The sequence below is a fragment of the Dermacentor andersoni genome, chromosome 1 (assembly GCF_023375885.2).
Source record: "Dermacentor andersoni chromosome 1, qqDerAnde1_hic_scaffold, whole genome shotgun sequence".
NCBI lineage: Eukaryota > Metazoa > Arthropoda > Arachnida > Ixodida > Ixodidae > Dermacentor > Dermacentor andersoni.
This window is the reverse complement of record NC_092814.1, coordinates 329960367-329967698: the sequence shown is the minus strand read 5'-3', so window position 1 is coordinate 329967698 and position 7332 is coordinate 329960367.

Genomic DNA, 7332 nt, shown 5'->3' with positions numbered 1-7332 from the left:
TCCATATTAGTAACGATATTGCCGGCTTTGTCTCTTAACGCACACATCTGATTCTTGCCTATTTCCGCCTTAAAAAAAGCAAGCTGCCGGTTACGTCTTAGATAGCATTAGGCCAATATCTCTTACATCTAAGCTAGTAAAGCTGATCGAAAGAATCTTACACGACCGCATAGATAATTGGTTAATAGAGAACATGATATTGAGCCCAGGTCCGATTGGCTTCAGACGTGAGTGCTCGATGTGGTAAGCCCATGTCGACCTAGAAAGTTGTATTCAACTAGTTCGATGTCAGAAAAAATATGCACCCTTATTGACTTTGCATATCACTAAAGCATATGACATTGTAGAATATGTAAGCCTAGCAAACGCATTTCAGGATGCAGGTCTGCAAAATTATTTTGTTCTTTGGGTTTATGAATTCTTCAACAGCAGGCGATTTTTCCTTGATCAACGCGGATTGTCTTTATTAACGCATAAGCGGTCAAGAGGTCTAGCACAAGGATCAGTACTATCGCCATTGCTGTTTAATGTCTTACTCAGTACTGTACCTTTGCAACAGGATGTGCATGTGTACGTATACGCCGACGAAATCACATTTTCTGCTGACTCTGTAAATTTAAATGCTTTTGTGCCTAACTCTACAATCCTATATGAGTAGCCTAGAATTGTGACTTGGTAGCAGCAAACAGTGTTGGTCCAACTTCGCCATTTGCGTCATTTCGTTGCAATTCGACTTGCCTGCTTATGGCTCAAGTTCAATTTGCGCCAACTGCGCAAAAGTGCGGTATTTTCGCGTTTTCACGGTAATGAAATGTTTTCAGTAAGGTTTGTCAGTGACCGATTTACCGGACACCCCATTCTTCAGAGATGCCCGATAATTCGCACGCCTTCGCTACACCGCTACAGTACCTCATAGAGTCAATTTATGAGAACGTCTGAAATTACGAACGCGAAAACCCGTCGCCGTCCGATTTTCCGGACTTTTCTGCCATGACCGCAGGTCGGAAACGGCATTGATCGAAGCCACCACCGTCGCCATTTTGATTATCTCTTCGCTTTGAATTGGTACTCTCGCACGCAGATCCGCTAGCAGCCGTAGCCGCCATTGCGGCAACGCTAGGCCTAGCTACTTCGACGTTCGCCAACAAGCTTCTTGGTGTTGGTGCTCTTCATTAAAACAGTTCGTCGCTGTTAGCAATGGCGCCGACTCCGCCTTTCAATCCTTGCCAATGGCTTCGAAGCTCGGAAGTACACGACGCGTTGAATAATGACGGTTCCCGAAAGTCAGCTTTGCCTGAGTACGTTTTTGTTACGCGATGAAGCACACGCAAAGTATTGCGGAGAAGCAAACCAGAAGTGGGAAGAAGCAGTTGTAACGGGACAGAGAATGTATCCCTTAATTATATACGCATGCACTCGCCGTCTCCTGTCACATTTGGAGTACCGATACGCCTAACAGTTGTACTGGCAGGCCTTCAGAGCTATTTCGGACGTACCTGCGACGATTTTAGCCCTTGGGGGTAGTAAAAGGTAGCGCTTCGAAAGGTCGGTCGGGTACGGGCGACAAAAGGTAACGGTTTGACGGCGAATCCTCCAAATTTGTGACGACGGTGACTCGTCATCGCCCTCGGAACCCCAAACTTCTATGGTCTTCCTCCTCTGGACACCGGCACACACTGATGCCGCGCTCGCGGGCAACGAGGCGGCCCACGCCATGGCTCGAGTTCTCACACGCCGAGCCGCCGCGGATTATGTGGCCGCCGCCTCCGCCCCCGAGTGCGGGGCATCGGATCTGGCGTATCGGGACACTACGGAAGAAATGCAGCAACAAGAAACACAGTGGGAGTAGGGCGATCGCCTAACCTCGTTGAGAGACCTCACCCAACACTACAGACTCGAAAGACGCACATTCCCGCCACCGCACGATAAATTAAGCAGGAACGAGGCCGTAACTTTACGCTTGCTCCAGACACACACCTACCCTAGCCCCGCCGTCTTACATCACTGCTACCCGGGTTGATATCCAGCAGATGCGTGTAAAGCTTGCGGACAGAGAGCGACGCTGCGACACATGCTCTGGGAATGTGCCGGCAACAACGGTGCGGAAACCACCTCGGTTCGCGACGCGCCCATAATCGCTGCAGCCGTTGCCAGAGTACAGGAAGCCTCGAGCTCGCTTCTTCTCGACGCCGCTCCGACTGCGGGAGCCACCGGGGACCTTCTCCATCGGCGTTGCCGCCACTGGGAAGTGGTTCTCAAAAGTTCAGAGTTGGCAGACCTACTCTGACCGAGTCCAAGGACTTCGAGCCGCCACCTTAGGCCACCACAACAAAAACTGCCGGACCATTCCTTAATAAAGTTTCTTCTTCTTCATATCTACCGAATCGACTCATATCTATTCGCAGAGGCCACATGACAAACGGGAAGCCAACAAACCGCCTCACAACGAAAGTGAGTCTACGGGATGGCACGAACATTGTTCTCGACCACCATCACCATCTTTGCAAAATACCGTACGGAGGCACCTCACCTTGGCGCTGTTCATAGACACATAGTCTCTTGTCGAGCTTCTAGCATTGTTACTGGGCGTAATACAAATTTAGTCAAGTGAATTAAACATATCAAAGCACATCCGTCATTTGGAAAGGACATAAGACATTGGCCATCACTTTTTTTCTATTTCCTATCCGCTTCAATTGTTCTAGCTCATTTGTAATTTTATGTCTGTCTTGCGCCCAGGCGCGTATCTGTTCTCGTTAGCCTGCAAAATTTTATTTAATTGTTTACAAAATTAAGTTCCTCGCCTACTCATATAAAAATGGTTTCAGCACACCGTGCACGGTATACCTTCCGCGGGGAGGCAGGCTTAATTGGTTGTTGTGGGCTTTGTGACTTGCTTCATTGTTGAGCAGCACTTAATGATTGCACAGTAATATTAAGCTTCGCCAAATGGCTACGTATTACAGCTGCACTACTCCAAGTGTTCCAAAATGATCCATTTTTCTGCATCGAAACTTCTCCAAACGCCTGGTGTCACTGCTCTGAGACTGCTCCAGAGCGGAATTCTTCTTGTTGCAAAGATTGCTCCAAATCCTGAATAGGCTGGACCACCATTGCATTAACCTCTCTCTTAACAACAGAAAAAGCGCCATCCTAATATTCCCTCAAACCCTTCCTGTGAAAATTTCCATTCTTTATCGGCAAGAGAGTATTCCGCAGGTAAATTCCCCTAAATATTTGGGTGTAATGTACACTGAAAAGCTAAACTTGAGTTCGTGTATAGAGCATACTACCTCAATGGGAGCATGCGCAGTAGGAATGCTGCATAGACTTAGCAGCAATCGATCAGGATTGCGTTGGTATGCCCTCATTATGATCTATTGCATATATGTTCGCCCAATAATAGAGTTCGGCTGCGTTTTTTTTCTTGGCGGACCTGCATACAGAATTCGTCCTCTTGTTCTATCAGAACAAGAGGCATTACTTTCATGTCTTGGGCTTCCTAATTTTGTCGCTAATGATATTTTATGTCTAGAAGCACGCCTGCCTTCTCTTGCGAATTCATATTCTAACACAAACTTTCTTAAAGCTATACGAATCACCACACAGGAGGTCACAATATATATTCATTAATGACTCGGCCTCATTTTTTTAACAATCAATGGTATCGCTCACGTTTCCCTCAAGTTGTTTTCGTGCAGAAACTGTTGGACCCAATAAATGTTCACCTATGCTAGGTGGTGTTAGTAAATTCCTGTGTTCTGGTCGCTAAAATTGAAATTGATATTTTTGTAAACCAATTTTAAACATTTGCCCTATCAATATCTGAATAATGCGCGTAATTTGGAAGACTACCATACACACCTGGATACCGTTGCTGCTCGAGGCAGCACTTGGGGCAGGAATCCACCAAGCCTATCGACGAGTACGTCCGGTGATAAGAATGAAGGAAAAAGGGTTTGTTTTACATTATTCACACTGGCTCCAGACACGGAAGCTCACTCCATGCAGGAGCATATAAACGTCTGAGTTCACATCGGGACACGTCAGCCATCAACCTCACTGCACCAAAGGTATCAGGTTTTAATACCGTCGTGTTCCCTAGGTGAGTAGACTAGGGAATCTGATGACTGTGTCGCGGCCAAGCACAATTGTCGAATCGTTTGCAATATCCTGCCCATGATATCGCACCAGTCTGCCGAACTCCGCCTCCGACGTTGTACCTTCGCATCTGCATATTTAGCAAGCGCGTAGCAATATGGAAATTGGAGGTCGAAGCCGGTCCCAGGGTAGCATTCGACGTTGGGCCTTTTCATAATTAGTTCAGGTTGTAAGGTGCTGGTAGAGGGGTCTTTTGTTGACCCGTCAACTGAATTGGCGTCAGCGCTGCGTTGACTTCTGGATGGGCGCTGATAAATGGTGGTGGCGGGGGGGAAGGGGGCGGGGCTGTGTCGTGGTAAACGTGTAATTAATGCCCTTGGACGGGTTGAGACGTAACAAAACAAAGACCGTGATAGCAATTGAAGCTTCTGTCTGCGATGGGAAGGCAGGTGTGGGCATCGTATCACTATATCTACTTTGGTCTTTTTCCATTCGGCTACCTGACTTCACACCTTTCCTTTAGGCGGAATTATTGGCTATTGTCTTAGATTTACGCAACTTACCATCATCTCTGTCATCAGCCGTAATTTTAACCGATTGTCTGTCTGTATATCGGTGTCTATTCTTCACTAACCACGTTGAAATTGTCAGATTCATTAGAAACTGCCTATTCTCTCGTCCCAAGACATTTACCTCTCGTTCGTTTAGTGTGAGTGCCAGGCCACAAAGGTTTAGCCTTTAATGAATATGCAGGTGCACTCGCAGTAGCATCCCACAATTTTCGTATAATTTCTATTTTACCTACGTCAGCTGTCATCACTGCGGCGTGACTCGGAAAATATACTACTACAAATAACTTCGCGCAATCATCGTTGTCAACATATGATTTCCCGCATCTCTATTATCCTTGGAACAAATGGTGCTCCACTAGAAAATTGAAGTAATGATTACGAGAATAGGCTGCTGAGTCTCCCCACTGAACATTTACCTCCATATGTCTGGTCTGGCTATATCACCTTTGTGTCCTTTATGCAAAGAGAGTAAATGTCTGCAGCACTTATTTTTGACATGCCACCGGTTTATTGTTCATACGAAAAAAATTTTGGAAGAAGCCTTCCTAAACCGTCGCTTGAATTCGACTTTTCCAACAGTTCTTTTCTTTGGTTCTAGTATACTGGGTTACAGCCACAGGAACGTTTGTGAAGCCCTCTGCATCTCTTGCGTGAGACAAATAAAATTTGCATGCTAAAATTCTAATATTAATAATTATTGCGCTCGCATAACCTTTGTAATGCCCAGATATTTGATCATTCACATCTGAAACCGTAGACAATTTAAATGCCATTTTCAAGATACTTATTTCATCTCACTTTAAAAAAAAACTGATAACAGTTTTTTTTTATTCTGGTGGTGGTGGTGCTGGTACTTCAGCCGGGGGGGTAGTCTGGCATGCATAGCCGGCAATTTTTCCGCCTGAGCCTCCTGTGAGTGTCACTGTGTGCGTCACCAGGTGTCGAAGAGCCCCTTGTATCGCATGAATCTTTGGCGCTCTTACTTTTGGGACACAAGTTAGTGCCCGGCGTGCAAGAGCGTCAGCTTTCTCATTTCCTTCAATTCCTACGTGAGATGGGATCCATTAAAATTTTACGTTAAATCCCTCGCTCATTAAAACTTTGATCAGTGCCAGAAATTGCCTTGTAAACTTGTCTCGAGGTAGCCCATGGTGTAATCGTTGTAACGATGGTTTTGAGTCCTTCAGCAACACGACGTCACGTGCGATAAGTGCGTAGTCTTCGCAAGGCCGCAGTAATGGCGACACTTTGTAGTGTTGTAAACGACACTACGCGATCCAGGCGGCCAGACCATGGCACATAAAGGGAGGGTATGCAGAATGCCGCTGCGCAGCTGTCTGTCTGTGCACACACTGACCCGTCTGTGTACACTTGTAAGTGGCTTTGAAACGCTGTGCTCAAGTGTTCTAACACAAGAAATTTTGCTTCAGCAGTTGAAATGGTGCGTTTCACCGGTAAGTAGGGTACACTGAGGTTGTACGTAACGTCCGAAAAATACCATGGCGGTTCAATACGAGACCATTTAGGCCACTCCCATCGTAAAAATTGAAAGGTGTTCAGCGCCGCATGGAAATGGGAGCGAGTCCTTGCTCTTAGCCGCTGCAGAAGCGCCGCGCCTGCGGAGACTCGCCCAGCCTTAATAGCTGCGTCATCGAAGGCTGAGAAGCAAACAGGCAGAGTGGAAGAGACTCCACTTCATTATTAACTTTCTTGTTCGAAGCCGCCTGAGGAACTCCCATCGCCAAGCGAAGTCCCTTTCTGTGCACTCCCTCCAAGCGCTCGAGTTGGCTTGGTCATGGTGATATCAGTGGCAGCTGATAAAGAATGCGGCTTGTTATTAATGCAGCGTTCAGTTTAAGCACAGACATATAATTGTTTCCCCAAAGTACACCTGTCATGCAACGAAGTGCGTTGACTCTTTGCACTGATGCAGCCACTACATTTTTAACTGCGTGTAGCCATATAGCTTGCTGTCGATGGTGTTGCCCAGGACTCGAACACTAGTTGCATGGCGAATTGGTGGCCTCTAATATTCAGCGACAGGCGAGTTGACTTGCGCCTCGCTCCAGGGAAAAGGATGAGGGCAGATTTTTCCGCTGATACAAATAGGCAAAGCGTCGATAAGTGACGATCGATGACAGAGATTGCGCCCTGGGCTATCCGTGCCAAGCGTTTGTGCTGGTACCCCGAGATCCAAATGCAGATGTCATCTGCGTAGATGGACATTTTAACAGCCGTCCAGCCTACTTTCAGTGCGTCTGGAAGGGTGGCCATGACGAAGTTAAAAAGCAAGGGAGACAGGACATTTCTTTGTGGGACGCTGAGGGAAATGCGTCGCTTTTCGCTCATTGTATTCCGAGCTTAACCTGAACATGTCGCTCGCTAAGAAATTCATGGACGAATCGAAAAGCTTTTCCAGAGACACCCAGGGCTTGGAGACCGTTAATGATGCCAGTATGAAGCACACAGTCATATGCTTTGGCAACGTCCGTAAATATGGCGAGCGTAGAAATGCCGTCGACGCGAAGGTGCTCGATTTTGGCTTTGTAAGTCCAAGACACTGTACTGAGCACTCAACCCTGGGCTTAATCCGGTCATACCCGATGGCAGTCTATGTCCTTGCTCCAGATACCAAATTAATTTCGTGCATATAAGTATT